This window comes from Bos indicus x Bos taurus, chromosome 7 (assembly GCF_003369695.1).
Source record: "Bos indicus x Bos taurus breed Angus x Brahman F1 hybrid chromosome 7, Bos_hybrid_MaternalHap_v2.0, whole genome shotgun sequence".
Classification (NCBI taxonomy): domain Eukaryota; kingdom Metazoa; phylum Chordata; class Mammalia; order Artiodactyla; family Bovidae; genus Bos; species Bos indicus x Bos taurus.
In genome coordinates, this window is record NC_040082.1 from 73371887 (window position 1) to 73395047 (window position 23161).

Below are 23161 nucleotides of genomic sequence, written 5' to 3' on the forward strand. Positions count from 1 at the left end.
AAAGAACAAAGAGTTTTATGACTGCTATGACATCAGAGCATTCCAGTCCAGGACAGTCAGGGCTGTTGACGACAAGCCAAGTTCTCTCTGCAGGGTCCAGGATTTTCACCCAAGTTTTAGCAGATTTGTCTAAAATTGGTGACTCTCCTAGCCAGGGGGAAGAAAATGAAATAGAGCAGTGAGCTCATATTTGGGGTCATATACTACCCCCAATTTTTTCTCTTAGACATGTAGAGACTCACACCTGCTGCTGCTGCTGCTAAGTCGCTTCAGTCGTGTCTGACTCTGTGCGACCCCATAGACGGCAGCCCACCAGGCTCCCCTGTCCCTGGGATTCTCCAGGCAAGAATGTATACAAAATATGCATGTAAGAAATACATACATGCTGTGTAAATGTTGAGAGAGCAAAAAAGTATAATCTAGAAGTAGCTGGAATTTCTCTCCTTGTCTAGATCGGATCTGTTTCCCTCCATCTCCAGCTTTGCAGCAGGGGTGGCCCCAGTCATCCTAAGCCTGCAAGATTTCTGCAGGCTCCCCAGGTTTCCTCTGGTTCCTCTGTCCTTGGGTTTCCATATCTTACAGGAAGTCTGTTTGCTGCTTAATCTGGGCAGCACTGAGAAACTCAGCTCCTCACTGATCTCAGCAATCATTATCCATCCCAGATATGCCAGTAGATTTTGCTGGCTTGGGTGAGAGTGCGGTGGGTGTGCAGGGGGACTGAGTTCACATGGCCACAGTGAAGACAGTGTGAATCAGCTCAGGAGGCGTTGTCTGAAGTAACCACCTCTTTTCAGGGGAGATTGAGAGCTTGTTTTTGAAGCCCTGTTTTTCCTCCCCCTCCTCACTTCCATCTACCTCTGGACACCCCACATCTATAACCCCTTGGTGGTGGTGGTTTAGTCGCTAAGTCGTGTCCGACCCCATGGACTGTAGCCTGCCAGGCTCCTCTGTCTGTGGGATTCTCCAGGCAAATTACTGGAGTGGGTTGCCATTTCCTTTCCCCCCTAAGCCCTTAGGGGAGTCAAATAACAAATTTCCTTTCCTCATCTCAAGCAGGACACCCCCCCTCCCAGCCCTGATGGTGGGTGGGGCTCCCCTCTTCCACATGGCGCTCTTTCAAACAATGAAAACATCTTCCTAAGTGAATCCAGAGAACAAATTATCTTCATCTCCTTCCAAAAGTGTAAAATATTTACATATTACCTAAATCCTTGACCCCATCAGGGCTGAACACTGATAACAAAATCATGCCCCGTATGTTCTTTTTTTTTTTTAAAGATGTGTCCAATATGTTTTGACTATAACTTTAAATAGGTCACTTATGAAAGCTTTAGATTGGACACAATTGTCTTGAAGATCTAGCTGAGCTCTGACATCCTATGTTGCTCTGCTATTCTATTGAGAGAAAAGCGGGAAAAAAAAAAGCTTTATTTCTGTTTGAAAAAAAAAAAATGATCATCTGTCTAAAAATAATGTAAGGAGAACACCCACGATTCCTGTCCTTTCTCAAATGTCACATCCTATTGATCTAGGTCAGCCAGGAAGTCACTTAGCGCTTTCTTTAAAAAGTCATATTGTCCGGGGGATGAAGGACATCTTCTTTCACTTCTAATCAGCCAACCCATTACTCCTTGTCTGCATTTGTAGGTTCGCAGAGAAACTTAAGTGGCATGAGTCATGTTCTGAAAATCAAAATGCACACGCAGAGCATATAAATGAGCCACGAAGAGAGTAGGAATTGGAGACACAGTGTGGCCCTTTGTGAAACATGACAACGTCCTGCGGACCAAGGTTTCTGAGTGTTGTTGAACTAAGGAGGGTAATGACAGGGTTCAGGGTTTGCCGGAAAGTGTGTCATGATATGAGGTTTTAGGAGAAGTGCAGCGTGCCTTTAATCAAGCCCACGGGGAGCTTACTAATGGTGCCCTGTTTCTCAGTTGTTTATGCGGTGGGTGGGTGGGCAGAAATCAGACCAGTTCCACTTTCTGTTATGAAAATTCAGAGTGTATTTATCTAATTCTTTTCTTCTCCAAGGAAACATTGACAAATGTTAATTACAGAGATTCTGGTTTTACCTATCCTGAAAGCACGCTCTGGAGCATTACTTTTACTGGGGGTCACCTCTGTTAAGTGGGAACTTGAGTTTGAATGACTTGGCAGGTCACCCTCAAGGGATAATATCTATGTCTTCAAAGGAACCCTTTGGGATCCACCCCTTGTTTTGGGAAAGGTAATATTTTGGCCTGTGGATTCTGGCAGCTGGACAACATCTTGGGAGGATCCCAGCCACACACAGATGAAGGAATTTTTTACATGTTAAGCCTTCCATGTTGCCAAGGTACTTATTACCTTATTTCTGGGGTGATGGCTGTTTGTTCAGTTGCAGAGTGTTATGGCTGAGTCTTTGATCTCATCTCCTGAAGTTAACTGTAAAACTTTTGCATGATCCCGTATATTCCTGGATTACAAAATTACACCATCAGGCAATTCTTATTGTCATGGATAATTGTCTTAAATAGGGGAATAAGTTAGAGGGCTAGAATAAAGAATGAAAGTAAACACTTATGGGGAACATTACGCTTTAGAAAAAGGCATTACAGTGTAACAGTATGGTGAGTCCAATCCCAGATTTATAGTGATTTAATGAAATAAGCAGCAGGCATTGGCTCTAAACATATGTTGACAGAGGCAGATTGGATATCAGAGATTTCTGTTGTAAAGTAGTTATTTTTGTGTCCAAAATGTCATTATCTTCAAAAGATACATAGTCCTTTGAGGTCTGAAAATACTGATAGTTTCCTTTTACTGCTTCTTGAGCTTAGAACTCGTTGTTTTATCTTGGAAGACATTTGCTATTTCTACATTAGGGCATTGTAATAGGATTTACATTTCAGCAGTCAGCAGTCCCAAGACTGTTTGATAGAAACGCTCAGGAAGAATGAGAAGACTTCTTATTCTGGTTGTCATGGATGATGCCTAGGTTTACAAAGGACTTCAGATAGAATGACAGGGAGAATTCATAACCTGATGCTTTTGAGTCAGTTTCCTGTTCTGTTTTTAATTAGAACTAACCCTCTTTTTTTCATTTGCCAAGGAACATACCTTGCCTTAATTTCTTGGGGGACAAAAGTCTGCCAAAAATGGATTAAAAAACAGTTGATTTGGAATCATGTCATAACATAGAACTAAAGGAAAGGGTTGAACTGGCTGCTTAAGCCTGAAACAATCCTCCAGAGTTGGTCCCACTGGTGGCAGAGAAAGACAAAGCAAACACAAATTGTGTTGAAGTGGCAACAATGTGACCCTAACTTTGAGTATCTGCCAAAGCTGGGATGAAGGATTTCACTTAACGCAACTAGCATTTTATCCCACTGACATAATTAGAAATTTGGGGCCCTTTCCCACACAGGACTATAGGAATCCCTTTTCGATTTGCTTTTAAGATAATAATCACCTCATTATATATCTACAGCTTCCTTGCAACCCTCATCTTTGGTTTTAATACATAGCCTTCCATTGTTGAGCCCCAGCTTTCATGCATTACGGGAGTGTTCAGTGTTTTAAATTATGCCTGGACTTCTCATGCTTCTTTGAGTGCAGACCTAGGAAACTGTTCCTGAATGAAGAGATTCAGCAGTGCTGTTTTAATATAATATTTTCCTTCCATAAGTCTTGAATCCTTCCCCTTATTTATTCAGCTCTTCATTTTTCCCAGCACTAGGATACAAAATTTCAGAGGTCATTTTTTTCCCTTGAAATTCTGCATGCTATGTTGACTTAAAGAAAAATGATTGTATTTCAGTAAGTAATTCATTCAAATTTGAAGAAGGAGATTAGAAAGTTCAGATGTTATTCCAAATGGATGTTTTTTGAAAAGTCAAACTATCAAAAAAAAAAAAAAATGAAGGTAAAATGGAACTAAACAGAAAGCAAAATGCTTCCAGTTTGAATAAATAAAATTTACTAGATTATCTCATTGGATATCAGCCCTTTCAAAATTTCAAGTCCCTAGTCATTGGGAAATCTTGCTCATTTTCTATGGTAGTAACATATAGAGATTGCAGTAGTTAATTGCAATTATTCACTCTAGACAAAGACAAAAAAAAAAAAGAGTTTTTCATCTTCCAGTTTTTTAGTTTGTGTGCAAAGTTGCCATTCCAGATGGGGCCCATTATGCGATGCTGTATTTCAAAGGGAAACATTTCTTAAAGTTGCTAAAAAAAAAGTCTATTAAGGAAATAAGAGCCGCTGAAGGAAAGACACATGTTATATATTTCTTCAATTAGTGGCAAAGTCCTGGTAGTATGATAAAGAACTGTGGGGGTTCTAAGTGAAATACTTGAATCTTCTCTCCTCCTCAGCCACCCAATGCTGTTGTAAAAAGGGAGAGACAATCATTGGATTCAATTCTAGGGGAAAACCATTTCTGATTTTGTAGCTATGAGAACAGAGTTGCACTCTTTTGCTTAATGTGTCATTTATTAAAAGTTTTTCTCAGTAGGACAGCAAGCAATTATGTGAAGCAGCTGGGTTACAAGAAGGCCTGCTCACATGTTATTACACGCAGAGGAATTATGGATTATGGAAAGATGAACAATGTAATTATGCTCATGGAGTGTCACTTATTATTAATTTTGGGGGTGAAATTTGTAATAATTTCATAATAGCTCTAAAAATCAGAGCAAATGTTTGGATTTCTAAGGGTTCTCCAAGGTTTAAAACTGGTCCATGGGTTTAATTTTGTCAAAATGTGATCCAGTGCCTGACAGTGCTCAGTGTTTCAAGGGGAATGAAATCCTACAAAGGCTGAAGACAAAGTCTAAAACTTTTAATTTGAAATTTCTCATTTCATTAACTCTCATCTGTCACAACCCATTCCCTTGCTGGGATCCTATAGAGATGGATTCAGAAGAGGGTAGCCCACAGCTGCCTTGCAATTACCCTGAGTAACTCTGCAAAGGTGAAAAGAGGCTGTACTCATGGAAGTCAATTAACATCTTTCCTGGTTCCACCTGGCAATTATTTGAGACCTATCGTCTTCCAGAGACCTGCCAGTCACTCAGAAATCAGGGTGGTCTTTGCCTTTCTAGAGCCCCTTCCTTCGACTGTTCAAACTCCTTTCTCTTATTCTTCCCAACGCCTGTTCCACCCTCTTCCTTCTTGTTTCTTGTTGGCAGTATTGCTAATTAGGCCGCTTTTTCAAACAGAATGAGAAGTCTCTTTTGCCAGGTAAGTGGGTGGTATTTGCAGTAAGTAATTAAAGTGGATTCACTGAATTAAAAAAGCCTAATAATAACAATAGCAAAACAACAACAACAACAAGTGTGGGCAAAAACTTAAGTCACAGAAATGAAGCCACGCTAGTAAATGATCCAGTGGCCTGAAAACTCTGCAGGTGTAGATGTTTGAGTTGCTGGACAAGTGGCTCTTTGGCCATCTAACATAAAGTAAAAAATAAAGGAATACAGTCATCATTATCTCAGGTTTAGTGTATTTTAAAGTTTCCCAGCTGCTATATAGTGATAGAGCTTTAATTTTTACCTTTAAGGATGTCTTTTCCAAATGGCAATAACTTAATGTTCTTAGCCTCTAACTGCAGTATGTGTGTGAGTCATTCAGTCATGTCTCTGTGACCGCATGAACTGTAGCCCACCAGGCTCCTCTATCCATGGAATTCTCCAGGCAAGAATACTGGAGTGGGTTGCCATTCCCTTCTTCAGGGGATCTTCCTAACCCAGGGATTGAACCCAGGTCTCCTGCATTGCTGGCAGATTCTTTACCATCTGAGCCACCAGAGAAGTCCAGTAGATACTATTGAAAGTTCAAATGAGGTTAAAAAAAAATCCCTAAAAATTGCCAGTGGAAAAATCTGCTAAAACGTAATGCTTACTTTTCCAGCCCTTAAAAAAAAAAAAAAACTGAAGTATAGTTGATTTACAGTGTTGTTCTAGCACTTTATATATGACACAAACATAAATCACAGACACCCATCTATGTAAATACATTTTTGTGTGTGTGAAAATCGATCGAGTCAACATTATTTGCCAAACACCTATTAAGTTCTAGGCCGTGGCATACCATGATGAATGAAAACACATGTAGTCCCTCCCCTCATGGAGCTTACAGCCTACTGCAGGAGAGAGACATTAATTAAAGGATCATGTAACTGAATATAGTACTTCAAATGTGACAAGTACCATAAAGCAGAGGTATATATAGGAGACCATTTATTAGGGAACGAGGGCTTAATCTAGGATGTCAGAAAAGGTTTCACTGGGGAAGTGATGATACTGAGTTTAGATTTCAAATAAGATGGGGATGAGGGGGAAGGAGGGATCCAGAGCAGCTGAGTAGCTTGATTGGAGCCTTTGTGATAGGAAGGAGCATGCACACTGAGAAAGTAAGCGGTAGGTAAGAAGCCAGACTTTGTGGGGCAGAGTAGATGCCGGGGAGGTCTTGGCTCTCGGCCCTGAAGTAATGGATGCTGGGATTCAGGCACGAAGGTGGCACATGTTTCGTCAAGCTCAGCCCAGCTTCAGTGTGGAGACTGATTGGAAGGAGCATAGATTCACGGGGGTTAAATGAGAGGCTGTCATGGTAGAAGGGAGAGAGTTGCTGCGAGTGTGAACTAGAGTAGCGGTGCTGGGGCTGGAGGAAGAGAACTTGATGATGATTTGTATGTGAGGTGGGGAGTAAGAGAGGAGCCAAGGGAGCTTCTTTCCCTGGTGTTTGCTGTGGTTGACTTTCAGGCTTTTTGTCCATTTGACTATACTGCATGCATGTGTGTGCCCAATCGCTAAGTCATGTCTGACTCTTTGCCACCCCATGGACTACAGCCCACCAAGCTCCTCTGTCCATGGGATTTTCCAGGCGAGAATACTAGAGTGGGTTGCCATTTTCTCCTTCAGGGGATCTTTCCCACCCAGCGATCCAACCCACGTCTCCTGTATCTGCTGCATCGGCAGCTGGATCTTTACCACTGAGCCAGCTGGGAAGCCCATTTGACTATAGTGCTCTCCCTCTTTTTTCTTACTAATTTGTACAATATATTCATACATTGTGAATATTATCCCTTCTTCTGTTACATGTTCCAGATATTTTCTTCTGGTCTCTTCCTTGTCTTTTTTATTTTACAGTATTTTTTAATGATTTACATAGTTATACTTGTCAATTTATTTTTTTCTTCCAAATTTTGTGCCTTCTGTGCTTTTCTGATAATGTCTAATTGGTTTTTAAAATTCATTTGGAACTTATATGTTATGAAGTAGGGATTGGTCCTGTATTTTCTAGATGGGTATTAAATTGTATTTATACCATTTAGTCTCTTTTCCCAATTAATTTAAAATAAAACCCCATATACACATATTCAGCAGATATTCCTTACATTATTCTAATTCATTGTTCTAGGTGACTTTCCTGTGCTAATTATGCACTGTTTTAATTAGCATGTGTGTGTGTGCTTAGTCCTCAATTGTGTCTGGCTCTTTGTGCCCCCAAGGACTGTAGCCCACCAGGCTCCTCTGTCCATGGGGATTCTCCAGGCAAGAATACTGGAGTGGGTAACTATGCCCTCCTCCAGGGGCTCTTCCCAATCCAGGGATCGAACCCAGGTCTCCCACATTGCAGGCGGCTTCTTTACCATCTGAACCACCAGGGAAGCCCAAGAATACTGGAGTGGGTAGCCTGTCCCTTCTCCAGGGGATCTTCCTGACCCAGGAATCGAATCGGGGTCTCCTGCATTGCTTATTTTAATTAATTAGGGCTTCCCAGGTGGCCCAGTGGTAAAGAATCTACCTGCCAGTGCAGGAGATGCAAGATTGATCCTTGGGTTGAGAAGATCCCCTGGAGGAGGAAATGGCAACCCACTCCAGTGTTCTTGCCTGGAAAATTCCACGGATAGAGGAGCCTTGCAGGCTCCATTTGTAACAGTCCATGGGGTTGCAAATAGTTGGACATCACTGAGCACGCAGTCACACATTTAATTAATTAAAAATATTTTGTATTCCTCTGGTACATTTTCTCTTAGACATCTAGAGAATCAGCTAGTCAGTTCTATGAAAGGAACTCTTGGGATTTTGCTTGAGATTGCAGTGAATTTATAGATTAATTTAGAAAGAATTGGCATTTTTTGTTACAACATTGAGTCTTCCTACCTAGCAATATGGCATATCTCTCCATTTATTTCAGTGGGGTGCGTCTTCTTTTATGTCCTCCCGTAAAGTTTTATATTTTTATTTATATAGATCTTAAGGCAAAGGTATTTTGTTTTACTTGAATTACCTTAGAGTTTCCTACTTTGTGACTTCAGTTAAGTGTGTATATTTATAAATACTATTCCATCTTCTCCATGTGATTAAGATGTGTCCTCTGTCTCTTAAAAGGTTTGACATCGGTTCCAGGCAGGAGGATAGGGGTAAGGTGGATTTTTCTTTTCTTGGAGTAATTACCTTGATGGAGACTTTCAGATCAATCTCTCTGCAAGTGATAGCCTGCCTTCTCTAGCACACGGTTTAATGTGAGTGGAGGTTATGTATCTGTGCTCTGTATCTACATCTTTCGAAATGCACTGTCTAATGATTTGGAAATATTCCAGCATAATTTCTCTGTTGGTACATGTTCAAGGCCCAGCAGAAGAATCACTCATCCTTAACCTTGTTTGTTTATCTGCTTGCTGATCTTTCTCTTGACTGCTACCTCTTAAATGCGTTGAAGGGTCAAGGGAGTCTAGAAAGCCCTTAAGGACCAACCCTAAAGTTCATCTTCTGTGCTTCCGAAAGACATTCTCTTCTTGCCCCTTCTGCTCCGGCAAAGAAGGGAGTTATCAATAGATGTTATGGTTGATAATGCACACAGAGCATGCACAAAAAATAGATCAAAGACTCTGAACATGTTTATCTGTTTGATGGATCCAGCTTTCTTTGTTCACACAGTTTCGCTCAAAACTGTTCTTTCAGTGTCCAAGCTAAGCTTGTGTCTAGTGATGCAGACTTGATTTAAATTAGAGAGACCCGGTAAGCGCCCTGGCTGAGCTGGGAGGGACAAAGCTGGCTTTCGTCAGCCTCTTTCTATCATCTCTGTGTGCCCTCAGCCTCTTTGGTTTTCTTGCTTGTGAAGCTCTGTCAATGATACTGGTGTCTTTGTTTTGTAGACGTAGCCTGGGCTCTGCAGTGGTGATGGCCTGCCGCTTACTATCGATTTCTTTGGGTGTTAATATTTTCCTATTATGCCTGTTGTCTGGCCCTCACTTCTCTGCCTGGTACTGTAATACACAGCTTTCAGTATTCTGATGGGATAGCATGGGTCTGCTATCACTAGCTTGATTTTTCTAACAGGAAGCTCAGACAATAAAGGCCTTGAGAAAGCAAATGTGAGAAATGCATGCTTCTGTCTAGGGACATGAGTGCAAAAACAAAACAAAACAATACTGTCTATTTTGTTAGTTTCTGCCACCCTGTTTTTACAGTAAAGAACTAGAACCCTTCCCTGCACCCTGGGCATGAGCAGAGAAATTGGCTGCAGCCATCAGAGGCTGCACTTTGAGATATAAAATGTTTTCTGATAAATGTGTAATTATCACCTGTTGTCTGCTTTCTCTCCTGCTGCTCAATTAGTAAATGCCTTCTTGATTTAAGGAGTACATCTTGAATACTACTACTATTACTTCTACTACTAACAATAACAATAAATGTGCATTTAAAAGAGAAATTCATAAAACCTAGTGACAGGTAACTATTAATCCCTCCTTTGTGCATTAATTGAACCTAAGTAGATAACATATACGGCTTTGTTGGAACTAGCTCCGTGTGGAGCAGGTTTTTGAGGAGGGGATCTCTGTTTTTCTTCAGACTCAGTCAATGAGGTTTTATCTAAGAGTGACATGTTAATGAGACTTTAAACGGGATTTGGGGATTTCAGGGGAAGAGGAACATTTAAGAAAGGATCATAAGTTTTCATTGTTCTAAAGGGGGGAAATGTGGAAAGTCAGAAGTGGTCTCTATTTTAGCTTCTAGGCAATGTCAGATATCTGGTTTCTAGCTTGCTTTATAGAGTCCTTCTTACCCTACTCTGTAGCAGTTACCCAGTTGTTCTTGCTGATTCCTCTTTCTTTGCCCTGGGTCTTCAGTGATATTCTTCTCCGCTCTCACATGTCTCATCCTCCCATTGTGTACTGAATTCCACAGTTGTGTTCCTTCTTTTATAATCAGAGTTTTGGCTTGGCACATGGTTGTCTACTTTGAAACTATATTTCTCAGCCTCCCTTGCAGCTAAAAGTCTGCCTAAAAGTTAAGTTCCACTTAAGAAGTTCTCCCAGGAAATTTGGAAGAAGAGAGCTGGGCTTCCTTTGGATCCCCACTGTCTTAATGACCAGCCAGACCGTGGGTTTCCTGCATTGACTTCCGATCCCCTCTTAACTGGTTGTCAAGAAGCAGTGCGGGTCGTGGCCCCTTCTTGATCTCGTGTCTCATCTCTGAGTGCTGCTCCTCATGTCCATTTTCCTGCTTCCTGCTGCACTAGGGGCTTCAGATTAGACTCTGGGCTGTGGCTCTAGTTGTGCCTTTGAGTTAGCAGGCCCCATGCTAGGTTTCTGGGTTGCTCTAGACATCTCTCACTCTTTTCAGTGGTTTTATAAACCCCTCGGTCCCTGTATTAAACTCATTTTGCTTCAAAATACATGGAGTTAGTTTTCAATCCTGCGTTGATCCTATGATAAATAACATTAATTATGTCCATGCCCATAGAATAGGTGGGCAAGGATGGTCCTCATAGAGGAACCACCAGTGAGTTTCGTGGGCCAGGCTCCTGGTGAGGCCCTTGACCTTCTCTCATTGACTCATCCCACCCACCCTGCGGGGCAGGCATCACTGCCATCTTACTGAGGTCTCTCTCTCAAGAGGGCTGGGGAGGTCTGTAACAAGCCTATGGCCACAGGGGTGGGAAGGGAAATCCCGTGCTTTAAGCCTTCTCTGTCACCCCAACTGTGAGCAGAAATTGTTAGGATGTCAGAAATCAGTGCTGCCGACTGAGATGCCAAAACAATGTCTTTCACTTTCACATGGAGAAACTGAGTCTGTCAGAGGGACGTGACCTCATTGCTTTAACTCTTCCCCATGAGCCGGATGCTCTGCACAGTGCGGTTAGACCCATGCCCTGAACCCACGGTGGGACCTGAGGCCTCCGTGTGATGTGATGTGTTGCTCTCACAGCCTCCCCCTCACTACCCTCATTCTCCTTCTAGGGAGGAGTGGGTGCTCTCATCAGTCCCTTATAAGAACTGCCAGTGGCTGAAGAGTTTAGTACACTCTATTTAAAAAATAAAATAAAAGCAGCAGTGCATGTATTGTGAACAATTGGGAGGCTCTCACAAGGCAGGAGTGGACACGGGCACTGAGGCCACTCGTTGCCGCAGCCCGGTTCTCTCTCCCGTTCCTTCCTGCATCCCCGGCTTCCCCTTCCTTGGCTGGAGTTGTTGAAGGCCTGGGAGGCTCCCCTCTCTGTGTGTCTCCCACCACCCAAGTCCTTGTGTCCCGCTCTCTGTGTCTGGCTCCTTTTACTCTGCACTATATTCAGGATTGACTTTTTCTCCAGCCAGAGTCATGAGACAGACACTTTGGGTTTGGGGTGAAGTAAAGCAGGCCTTCTCTGCTGTGTTGCGATTCTAGGGCGTTTCAGCCATTCTGACTTAAAGGCATTTTCCATGGGTCTCAGCTTCTCAGAGTTTTTACTAAGATGCAGGGAAGGGGAGTCAGGAAACTAAGTAGGAAATATTAGCTGGCCTGATTTTGCCTTTATTGTGCACATATACCCTGAGAGATCTTGAGGAAAAGGACTGGCGAGGCCAAAGCAGAATTTAGGGACTGCGATGGTACCGTTTTATGATCACTCCTTATCAGCTCTCTGCACAGCCGTCCCTGGAAGGTCCTTTGTCCCATGCGTGGCCCCCCCCACTTGAGTGCAGTCTTTCTTCTGTGAAGCCTCAGCTCAGTGGTTACCGCCTCTGTGAAACCTGGCGGACAGCATTAATCCCTTTGTCTTCAGCAGCCCACAAGCTTTGTTGACACAATAGAAATACTACTACAGCACTTAGCACAGTGCGCTGTGAAAAGCTGTTTGCTTATCTGTGTCTCCCACTACATATTGACCTCCTTAAGGAGAGTGACTGCATCTTGCTCATCTCTTAATCCGCCACAGCTAAATAAATATTTGCTAAATCAAGCCAAATTCCTATCCCAATTCAATGTAACACAATAAAAGTACAGAGTTCTTGGATTTTTAGGACCCGTTGATTGTACAATCACCTTTGATTTAAGTAGTGTTTGGGATGTATTCCATGTCCATGTGTGATATTGCCTTAAATGTATTGCTCATGAACATGGATTCTGGAGCCCAGCTCCGCACTGTGAGTGCTAGTTCCACCATGGCCAATCTCTGTGACCTTGGTTGGACAAGGGTCTTAACTCTTCTTTGGTTTCCTCACCTTTAAAATGTGGCTGAAGATAGTATTTATCTCATCACAGGGTTATGAGAAGATTCAATCAATGAACATTTGAAGAGCATGTAAAGTACATCCTGGCAGACGGTAAGTGCTATCTAAGTATTTGTTGTTATTGTTATCTGGATACCACTTAGAATAAAGTGTAAAACTGAAATGTACACCTTAAACTCATTTTAAAAAGCTGGCTTGAACAACTCTTAGAAATTGCGTAGAACAATTTCCACAACAGCAGCTGCTTCCGAAGCTGGCTCTTCTTTCTCTGGACACTTGAAGGGTTACTCTTGCCCCACCCATGAGGACTCTGATTCTCTTCTTGCAGTATCATTTTTCTTCCTGTTTGTCAGTCTTATTTTCACTTGAAGGGCCAGCCCAGTGTCTTGTATGCTTTAACATCACCTGGCAGGAAATCTAACCAACAGTAAGTACCTAATAAAATGGTAAATGAACCAATGAATCACCAAGAGAACCCACACAGAACACCTGGAAACAATGAATAGATACTATATATATGCTGATACTTAGAGTTAGAATCAACAAATTAACAAACAAGCCCCTGCTCCAACTCTTGACAGGCACATAGTCTCATTTTGGAGACAGGGCTAAATGGGTCTCTGGTTGCCTATACATCTTTTGCCTGTTTTCTTTATTACTTTACCCCTTCTCTTGTCCAAACTGAAATATGGACAATTTTCTCTATGCCCTTCTTCATTATTAATCCATTGACACTTCTTGCTCTCTGCCTTCATCTTACTGCCCTAAAATCCACTCTCCTGCTTGAGTGAGTCCTTGGCTTGTACATGGCAGCTGTCTTATCATCTTCTATATATCCAGATTGTTCAGCTAACTATTTATACTTTTGATGCCATCTTTCTTACTCATGTGCTCTGCTCTGTGAAGGCATGAGTTTGCCTACATTATTATTACTCCAGGACTCTTCCAGGTGCTATAATTGGAAACCATTTAATAAATGCTTTTGGATTAAACATTGGTACTTACCTTGGGTGACTTCAATATGTGAGGATAAATAAGATAGATGATATGGCCTGTATGATCATTTATTCTTTCACTTCTTGAAAACCTATAGAGTTTATATCACACGTGTAGTGCCAGATATTGACAGTCTAACTGGAAAGACAAGATTAAAAGATGCTAAAATACATCATAACTTGCAAAATTGTTTGATACAGCATTGGAGGTGTTCAGTGAAAGGACCTTCAACTGGGGAAGGCCAGAGTGGTCACAGTTGATTTTCGTGCAGGGAGTAGAAAGGACAGAAAGATTCAAGCTTGTGATGGTAAGGTAGTCAAGTGTTCAAGAAGAGGAGTATGGCAGAGAGGCAGGAGTGAGCATGCCATGTGTAGGAGTGAGACCAGTTTGACGGGAATGGAGAACAGGAAACTTTGAATGCCAGGTCCACATATTTGATATGGACAGAATCAGATTTCTGAGACAGGAGGATTGTGATGGACTCAGTAGGGGAAGATAATCTAAGTTTTGAAAATAGGATTGAAGAACAGAAAACATAACTTGAGGGAGGCCCACGGGGAACCCCAGTTTCAATGAGTCAAGATGGCAGCATGGGAATGGAGAGGAGACGGGAACATGAAGATATTAGGAAAGAGAAGCAGAGCCTGGCAGATCTTCCTTCTTGTTCCTTAATTAGGTTTCTGGCACATTTTTGGCTTGTGGGAAGCCTATGGCTGCTTTTATTTCACATTTCTGTAATTACTCTGGGCCCCATCTCACCTTAGCCCTCCTTATAAAGTATTCACGTAGAATACAAACCCATAGAGATGTGTTAGGTGATGTGATGGTTAGTTTTCTGTGTCAGTTTGCGGGGCCTACAGGATGCCCAAAGAGCATATTAAACATTAGTTCTGGGTGTGTCTGGAGTGTTTCTATGATGAGATTAGCACTCAAGTCAATGGATGCAGTAAAGAACACTGCCCTCCTGAGTGTGGGTGGCTGTCATTCAGTCTGTCCAGGAGAACAAAAGGTAGGGGAGGAGGATATGCCACTTTTCTCCTGCCTTGCTGTGGAGCTGGGACATCTCATCTCATCTTTTCCCTGCCCTTGGACTGGGATTTACATCATTGACTGTCCTTATTTTCTGGCCTTTAGGCTCAGACTGAATGACCTCACTGGCTTTCCTGAGTCTCCAGGGCTTATAGAGGACAGGTTTTGGGGGTTTCTCAGCCTCCAATAATTGTTTGAGTGGATTCTTCAAAATAAATCAGTCTGTCTCTGTCTCTGAAAAAATGTATATATTCAATTTCTGTTTCTCTGGAGAAGTCTGACTAATACAGGGAGGGAAAAATTCAATCACGTGAAGCACAGGTCTCTGTTATTGGACCTGTGCTTATGATGGTGATGTGTGTTCATGAAATGCCCAGGAAGACCCTGCACAGCTGGCTAGCTGGCTAGGACTTCAGGGAACCATCCTTGTTACAGTGTGCTTTCCCTGGTAGCTCAGCTGGTAAAGAATCCACCCTCCATGTGGGAGACCCCAGTTTGATTTCTGGGTCAGGAAGATCCCCTGGAGAAGGTATAGAGCACCCACTCCAGTATTCTTGGGCTTCCCTGGTGGCTCAGACAGTGAAGAATCCACCTGCAATATGGGTGACCTGGGTTCGATCTCTGGGTTGGGAAGATCTGGAAGAGGGCATGGCAACCCACTCCCGTATTCTTGCCTGGAGAATTCCATGGACAGAGGAGCCTGGCAGGCTAGAGTCCATGGAGTCACAAAGAGTCAGACACAACTGAGCGACTAACACTTTCACTTTTCACATAATGAATGACAGATGTCTGACATGCTTTCCGTCTCCACCACACCCCTCTGCACTCCTAGCAAGAAAATAAAAATGGAAGCGCATAGAAGTTAGGAACTAACCAATCACCAGTTCCTCTCCGTCACCGCTCCCCTCCCCATTCCCTTTCTGCATGTTTGTATATGAGTTCTTTGTGACATTGTTAATTGTCTGAAGACAGCTTAATGAAGCTGCTTTGAGTCTGGTAAGGACTCAGCTTTCTCAGCCACAGAGGTACTTGACAAACATCAGTTATATTTTCTCCCTGTTCTCTAAAGATATTTTAGCCTGACATATTGTTAGCCTTCATAGAAGCTGCTAGTATTCTTTGCTGCTGTTTTGTGGTGATCAGTTTTCTTGAGGTTCAGCTTGTTGTGAGGGCCTGGTATGTCTGGCACTTTTCCTTATGCCTGGCAGAAGTGCTCACTAAGCAGTGGTTGAAAGAATGAATGAATAAATGAATCCCCTGGAGTGCTAGAACCAGAGGCGAACTCATACAAGCAACACAACTTTGTGATTGATCGTGGTTTTTGAAGAACTAAAAATAAGTGTACAGCATAAGTTCAGAAATAGGTAAAGTAACTTGGAATATGGGAGAAAATGTAGCTTAAGCATCAAGTATATTTATGTTGACTTTAAATGATAATAAATGGAGGAATGGCCAAACTGGTATAGTGTCCATGTCACAGAACTATAGAATTTAGGGGTCATTTACTCAGATCCTGCAGGCTTTTTAACTGATGTTTAGAAGAAAGAAGTTTTTCCATGGCACTGTGTCTGATGATTGTACCTGAAATAGAATCCAAAACGGGTATCCCCAAGTCTGCCCAAAGAATGCTGCTTTTGGAGATTCATCCATCAGGGACCCCTCCAGGAGATGTGCAGATGCTGTTAGAACTTGCAGGGCCCAGACTACTCTTCTCCAAAGGTCTTTGGCCAACAACTCTTCCTGAAGCTTTTTTTGGTTAATATTGGTTAATGAAGATCTATTGGTTAATATTGGTTAATGAAGATCTATTTCACTTCTAGAAATAGTGCTAGCAGCAGGATAAAGATCAGAAAGAGGGCTAGGAAATGTGGGGACGCTGGTGATGGTGGTGGGGGTGTGTGTGCCTGAGAGCCAAGGCGATGGTGGCACAAGTTGTCATGGACTGAATATTTGTCTCACCCTCAAATCCACAGGTTGATGTCCTGACCCGTGAGGGTCAGGTGTGAGGGTATTTGGAGGTGAGACTTTGGGAAAGTTATGAGATTTATATGAGGTCATGAGGGTGGATCTCCAAGATGGGATTTAGTGTCTTTACGGGAAGATAAAGATGCCAGATCTCTCTCTCGTCCATAGGAAGACATGGATGTCACAGAAGGCAGATGTCTACCATCTTTCAAATCTATCAACACCTTAATCTTGGACTTCCCAGCTTTCAAGACTGTGAGACATAAATGTTTGTTGTTTAAGGCAGGCAGTCTGTAGCTTTTCATTATAACAGCCTGAGCAGACTAAGACACACATTGATGCTCTGAGAATTTGGAGAGTCCCTTTCTGCTGCTGGAGCAGAAAATAAATACAAGCTTCCAGTGAACCAGATATTCCGGAGAGTATTTACTAACCTATTCAGAGGTTGCTTTTTTAAGGATGTATTTGAACTGGGACATGATATAAAGTAGGGCATTTTTTCCCCTGAGTATGGAGAGGCAGAGAAAATTACCCTGAGAGAGAGAAGAAAGAAGCAACCTCACAGAGCAGAGCAAAGGCTAGCAGTGACCCCCTCAGTGTTGGAGGGTAAGAATGTCTGTTTCTGCTCGCTTCCCATCTGAGCCTCATTGCTCTTGTTCCTCCTACTTGCCTGAAACTAATTTAAATGTTTTTTGTTTCTTGCAATCAGATAGTCCCTGGCTAATACCTGGAGTTATAAATTGCAGTTTTTTGCTTTCCTTCTCCCACAACAAACCCAAACACCTAATCCAAGAAAGTAAAGAAAAGCAAAATCACCAACAATTAATGCAGCAGCGATTAAGCATTTATATGAAATTTTGGTTTCATTAATTGCTTGCAAACTGATCTTCCAGTCTGTCATTTACAAGGATACTTCTATATCAAAACACACTGTACATTCTTAACACCCAAATTAATAATTTTTAAACTTATTTCAAAGTTAATGTCCATGGGTATGTAATAGCTTGGTCTATTTGCAGGTTAACATTAAATGTAAAGTGGGCTTCCCTGGTGGCTCAAACAGTAAAGAATCTGCCTGCAATGTGGGAGACCGACGTTCCATCCCTGGGTGAGGAAGATCTCCTGGAGAAAGAAATGGCTACCCACTCCAGTATTTTTGCCTGGAGAAATCCATGAGCAGAGGAGCCTGACGGGTTACAGTCTATGGGGTCGCAAAGAGTCGGACATGACTGAGTGACTAACACACACACATTGTGTAAAGAACATGGACAGTTTTGCTCGCTGGTGGCTCAGTCTGTCATAGCTATGGAGCACTGGCCAGTCAGTTAAGTTCTTTGGATGTCATTTTCTTTCATCATTCCTAAAATGGAGACAAGTCTTTTCACCATAGAATTGTTATGAAAGGTAAATGACAGTCTACATAAATTACAGTTGTTCAACTCATAATGGCTCTCAACAAATGGTTATTCTTTACTTCTTCTTTCTTTTTTTCTTACCGTGGCAAGATGACTTCCATCCATTGATGTAAATGTTAGTCCTCTACTTACGTAGGAACTTCAAACACATCAATTACTTGGCTTATTTTTGCTAAGCTCCAAATAGATGTCAGTTGACTTTTGCATCATTACTCACAACCCTTTGTCAAAGTATATTGCCTTATATTATTTGAAATGAATTATTTCATTATTCCCCAACCTCAGAAAGAGAAGAAGGATTTTTCCAAAAAGGCAGTTGACTAAATGTGTATCTTGACTCAAAGAGTTGCCTACAAGTTGTCTCTGTATGTTATGGAATGATGACCGTAGCGTGAAGGGAATAGTAAGTTCTTTAGGAGAGCAATAGAATGGCATCTTCTTAGATTCATTCATTTTTATAATCAGCTAGAGGGATCCTGACTTGATTTCAGTGTGATTTAGTATATAATTGGATTAACCTCTGCACTCCATTAAAAACCAATCAGGTCACTTGCCCTGCAGGAATTTTGCTTTTATGAAGAAGTCATCATTTCAGAGCCCCTCACCTTTTTTTTCTTGTGGATGAGTTATTTAGCCTACAGCTTCCCTGGGTTTTCCTTATTGGTGCCTTCATATATAAATTTGAATATGAACATGAGTAAATTATAGATTCCCTGTTGGCTATGGCTTTGTTCTTTGGAGTGGAGATGAATTTCTCCAAGTTCTTTTCATCATCTATCCTGTGGATTCGATCACTGGAGAAGTTGAGAATTATTATGCAGAGTATGAGTCTGGGTTTAAGAAGAGATTGGAATATGTTTTAACAGGAGATGTAAAGTAATCATCATGCAGATTATTGAGAGAAACAGCTCCATGACTCAAATGGAACAACAGAGTACCCGTGATTAATTCTGAGAGTATAAAGCCCATACCCTATTTCTTCTTTACTTACTGTAAGCCTGTACACGTTTGGGCTTGATAAGTGTGCTTTCTAATAACATTGCTAACATTGCTAATAACTTTAACACTAGGCATCCATTTTAGGAAATGAACTCTCATAGTTTGGCACCAGTAATAATAACAACAATAGAAATAAGACTGAAAAAAACAAGAATGAGGAGGATTACTACCTCCTGAGCACTTGCTTAATGCCTGGCATTGTGCCCAGCATGTGACATGCTCATTGGCGCTTAACACTCAGAGCCACCTTTTAAAACGGGTTCTATTGTTATTTCCTCTTTACCACTGCTGAAATCAGATGAAGTTACTTGCCCAGGAACACAAAACTAGTATACTGTATAGTGAGGTTCAAACCCAGGCAGTCTATTCTGCTGGGTAATTCCACCAATACTTGACATCTAATTCCACAGAAGAGTATTAGCTGAGCAAAATCAGACTGAACTTATCAGTGATGTGGGAACTATTTAGCAAATAGGAAATTTAGAGCAGTGGGAAATCTCTCCATGAGTGACAGATGTTGTTGAACACAAAACTTCTTAACAGACTGCTTGCTTCATTGGTCAAATTCAGTTTTAGAAAGGTGCTGATTCACTGACACAGTTGCTTTGCATTATGGCCAGATGCTGATTCAATACTTGAGAGTGTTGCCTTTGGATTCAGTCTAATGGGAAATTAACAAGTGACTTCTGGGGAAAGCAAAAAAAAAAAAAAAAAAAAAAAGAAAGAAAGAAATGGCTAGGGTGGGTTACAGATAATAATCTTGTTCATCAAGGAACTGCCAGTCCCCCACCCCCACCCCGTCCTCCCCTAAAGGCATCTCAGTGATGGCCAGTTGCTTTGTCTTGGTTGACACAAAACTCTGTTGTTTGTCCAGCTGTTGCCAAGTGACGCTTTGATATTTGCATAGCCAGGAAGTGCTGGAAACTTGGGCTCCAACATTGCCCTGTCTTATTTTTATAGTAATTAGGAGTTAAAAATTATTTTTAGGTTTCTGACAAGAATTATTTATTGCAGCTTCTATTTTAACTTTGTAAATAAAGTTCTATTTCCTGGTTGCTTGGAATGAGAAGTTTATGACTTATAGCATCTCCTGGAAGATGAAGTGGATTTCTGTGTGGAGTTTATGAGACAACTTCCAGGACTGAGTAGCAGGGAATGCTCCATGGAAAAGCCTTGGGACATACTTGGGAAGAATTACTCACTATTACCTGTAAAAGTATAGCACTTCTCTTGTTTTCATTTTTTCCAATGTGTGAAGACTGGTAATTTCTATGGAATCAGAACAATCTCTCCTTTGCTTTGATAGCTTAGTAGAATAAAGACTATATGTTGCTTTGGCTCTCAGTCTTTCTTGGTTACATATCAGCTCTAGTTCTTCAGCGTACTGCATGTATTTCATCTTTGAATCAAGTTAGAATTCACTCAGAAGATATTACAATGTGCCTTTGTATTACTTCTCTTGCTGTCTTTGTTATTTATATAATACTGTTTTTAAATGTTACTGTTTATTTTTCTTTTTCATATGATCTCATTAGGTTTGATTTGGAAAGGACATGATTAAGATCAAACCATTTGATATGTCTTGTATATGCTTGCTCTGTAATGAGCAGTGTGAGAGGGATTCCAGAGTATAGTAGCAAAAAAGTCACCAATGAGAGTCTTTCATAGAAGGAGGAAGAAAGAAAAAGGAAAGGGCATCCTAAAATCTGTATCATCACTTAGAAATATACTCTGTTTTTCTCCTAAGTTTAGGATTAGAAATATTGATTTCTTGTCTATAGAATCAGCACCAGAAATATCAGTGAATTAGCCACTAGTGCCTCTACCTTGGGAACTTTCAAAATTGAATGTTTCATATTCTGTTCCCCTGGTAGGTTAAAAAAATGCTGATCTTACTTGACATATTGCATAAGTTAACAGTTTCTGAAAAGTGCTGTTGACTTATCAGAAACAATCTCTAAATGCATAGCAAATGCAAAGTCATATTCAAAGAAATTGACTGTAAGAAATCTGGTGCCATGTGATTTCAATGTGCCTCTAAAGTGTGGGGCTTGAGCTTGTAGTTTTCTCCTGGATTAAGAAGACATGTGAGATTGCTAGCGGGAATCTTCTCTACAGCACAGGAAACTCAGCTTAATGCTCTGTGATGAACTAGATGGATGGGATGGGGGGTGGGGTGGGAGGGAGGCCCAAGAGAAAAGGGATATATATGTATATATAGCTGAGTCACTTCATTGTACAGCAGAAACTAACCCAACCTTGTAAAGCAACTATCTTCCAATAAAAAAAGGAAGATGTGTGAACTGGAACTGGAAACAGAACAGAACCACTGATGGTTTTGTTTTCTTCTACCCCATTCTCTTGGCCTCTAAGTGTACTTGTTTATAGTGTGGCTGAATAAGGGAGATGAATAGTTTTTAGCATGTGGCCGTCTCAGTTTTAAGTCTCCACCTAGGCTTTTCTCATCTCTGGGAGGTCACAGAGGTAGGTCCTCTGCCAGTAGTGACTTGGTGTGTGTAGGGGGTAGGGTGTACCATCAAATCTCATTCCACTCAGGTGAATGTAAGCACTGCTGAGTGCCTTCCTGGCTCTTGGCTGGAGGCTTCAGTTTCCCTATCTTCGGCACCTCTCGTAGGTCTGTTTACAACATGGCAGCTTGTTTCCGCAGAAGTGATGAAGGGAAGAAGGAGAGAGAGAGGGCAGGGGAGGGAGAGAGGGAAGGAGAGGAAGAGAGGCAGAGAAGGAGAGAGGGAAGGAGGGAGGCAGGGATTAAAGGAAAAGCAGGAGAGTACCCAAGAAGCCACAGTCTCATATATCCTAATCTCAAGAGTAATGTGTCATCGCTTCTGCCATTTTCTGCTGGCCATATAGACCAAATCTAATACAGTGTGGGATGAGACTTCAGGGGTGTGAATGCTAGGAGGCAGGGATCATTGGTGGCCATTTAAAGACTAGATATCATCAGATGCTGTTTATGATTTGGGTACCTTTCCAGTAAAACTTTACTGTTTTGTGTTGGTAAAGGATAGAGGAAGTATTCTGGGTGTTGCGTGGTGTTCATACTGAGTGTTGTCTTTACTTGTCATTTAAAATGATGGAACTATGTTTTATTCTTTCATTCTGATCACTTTGAACATACGATTAATTTTTTTAAACTGATAGTTGACAGCAACATATCTCAGAATGTAGCTTTATAACTGGTTGCTGCCACATGCATAATATTCATGATATAAAGTATCCATATAATGCATGTATACCTAAAAGTAGCTTTAAATTCTCAGAAACTTTTGGTCAGTTTTAATATGTGAGATTAAACTTGCCTCTTCTTCACTTTTTCTGGGTTATTAGGTCTTGTTTCTCTTAAATTGTAGCCAGTTTGCTGTAATTCTTAATACCTTGCCTGTACTGAAGATACCTTACTTTAACCCATGGGCTGGACTTAAACAGCTTGAGATCTTAATGTCCAAATTATGCCTTGTACAGCAGAAAGATGTGTGTTAATAGGTCCTGACACCACACTGTATTCCATCAGCTACTTTTATGAATTAACATTCTTTGGAGTATGGGTTATAGATGAACTATGAAAGAAATAGGTTGAGATCTAATAAAACATGTCAGGACAGTAAACAAACCCTGGTGTTTGTGCAAAAGAATACTCCAGGGTTGTTAGAGATGGAAGAGAGAATGTGTTCTAGTGATTAAGTCAATCATAATGAGCTTGGTTTTCATGTCCTTATTTTATCCTGGAAGGTGGGAGGAGCTTGGCATCCTGGTAGAGCATAGACAGGGATTTGAGGCAAGAGGGAGGGGCTGCTGGATTTGAGACCTCATTTTGGGTTGGCCAAAATGTTTGTTCAGGTTTTTCTATCACATTTTACAGAAAATCCCAAACAAACTTTCTGGCCAACCCAATACTTAGGGTTCAGTGATAATAGAAGTTTTAACCAAATATATGTTATGGATTATCACAGTTTCTTCAACACGGTACTCTGTCCAGCCCTTGGGGCATGACAGCATTGGTAGGAAAAAAACATGGTATGCAATTTATAACCCTGGGAGAACCGGGCTCTCCTTTAAAAATGCTTTGTTTTTCCTATGAAGAGGCTGTTTGTAAGTGAAAGACTTTTTTCAGAATCCAGTGAAGAACTGGTCAGGCAGGGTTAGTCAGAGCTACACCAGAATCTTTAGCAGTGTTGATCATATAGCTCTTTCAGCTTCTGAAATCTCAGGTTCCAAAAATGTTGCTATACTGACCCTCTGCCTACTGTCTATG

The 23161-nt window shown here is 41.4% G+C and overlaps 1 long non-coding RNA gene across 1 annotated transcript in view; it reads left to right on the forward strand.

Moving 5' to 3' along the window:
• The window catches only part of LOC113896614, a 29425-nt gene extending 16840 nt beyond the window's left edge, over window positions 1-12585 (forward strand). Inside the window, exon 4 of the long non-coding RNA XR_003512060.1 lies at window positions 12516-12585. This is a non-coding gene — a long non-coding RNA (uncharacterized LOC113896614). The remainder of the gene's footprint in view (window positions 1-12515) is intronic.
• The last annotated feature ends 10576 nt before the right edge of the window (window positions 12586-23161 follow it).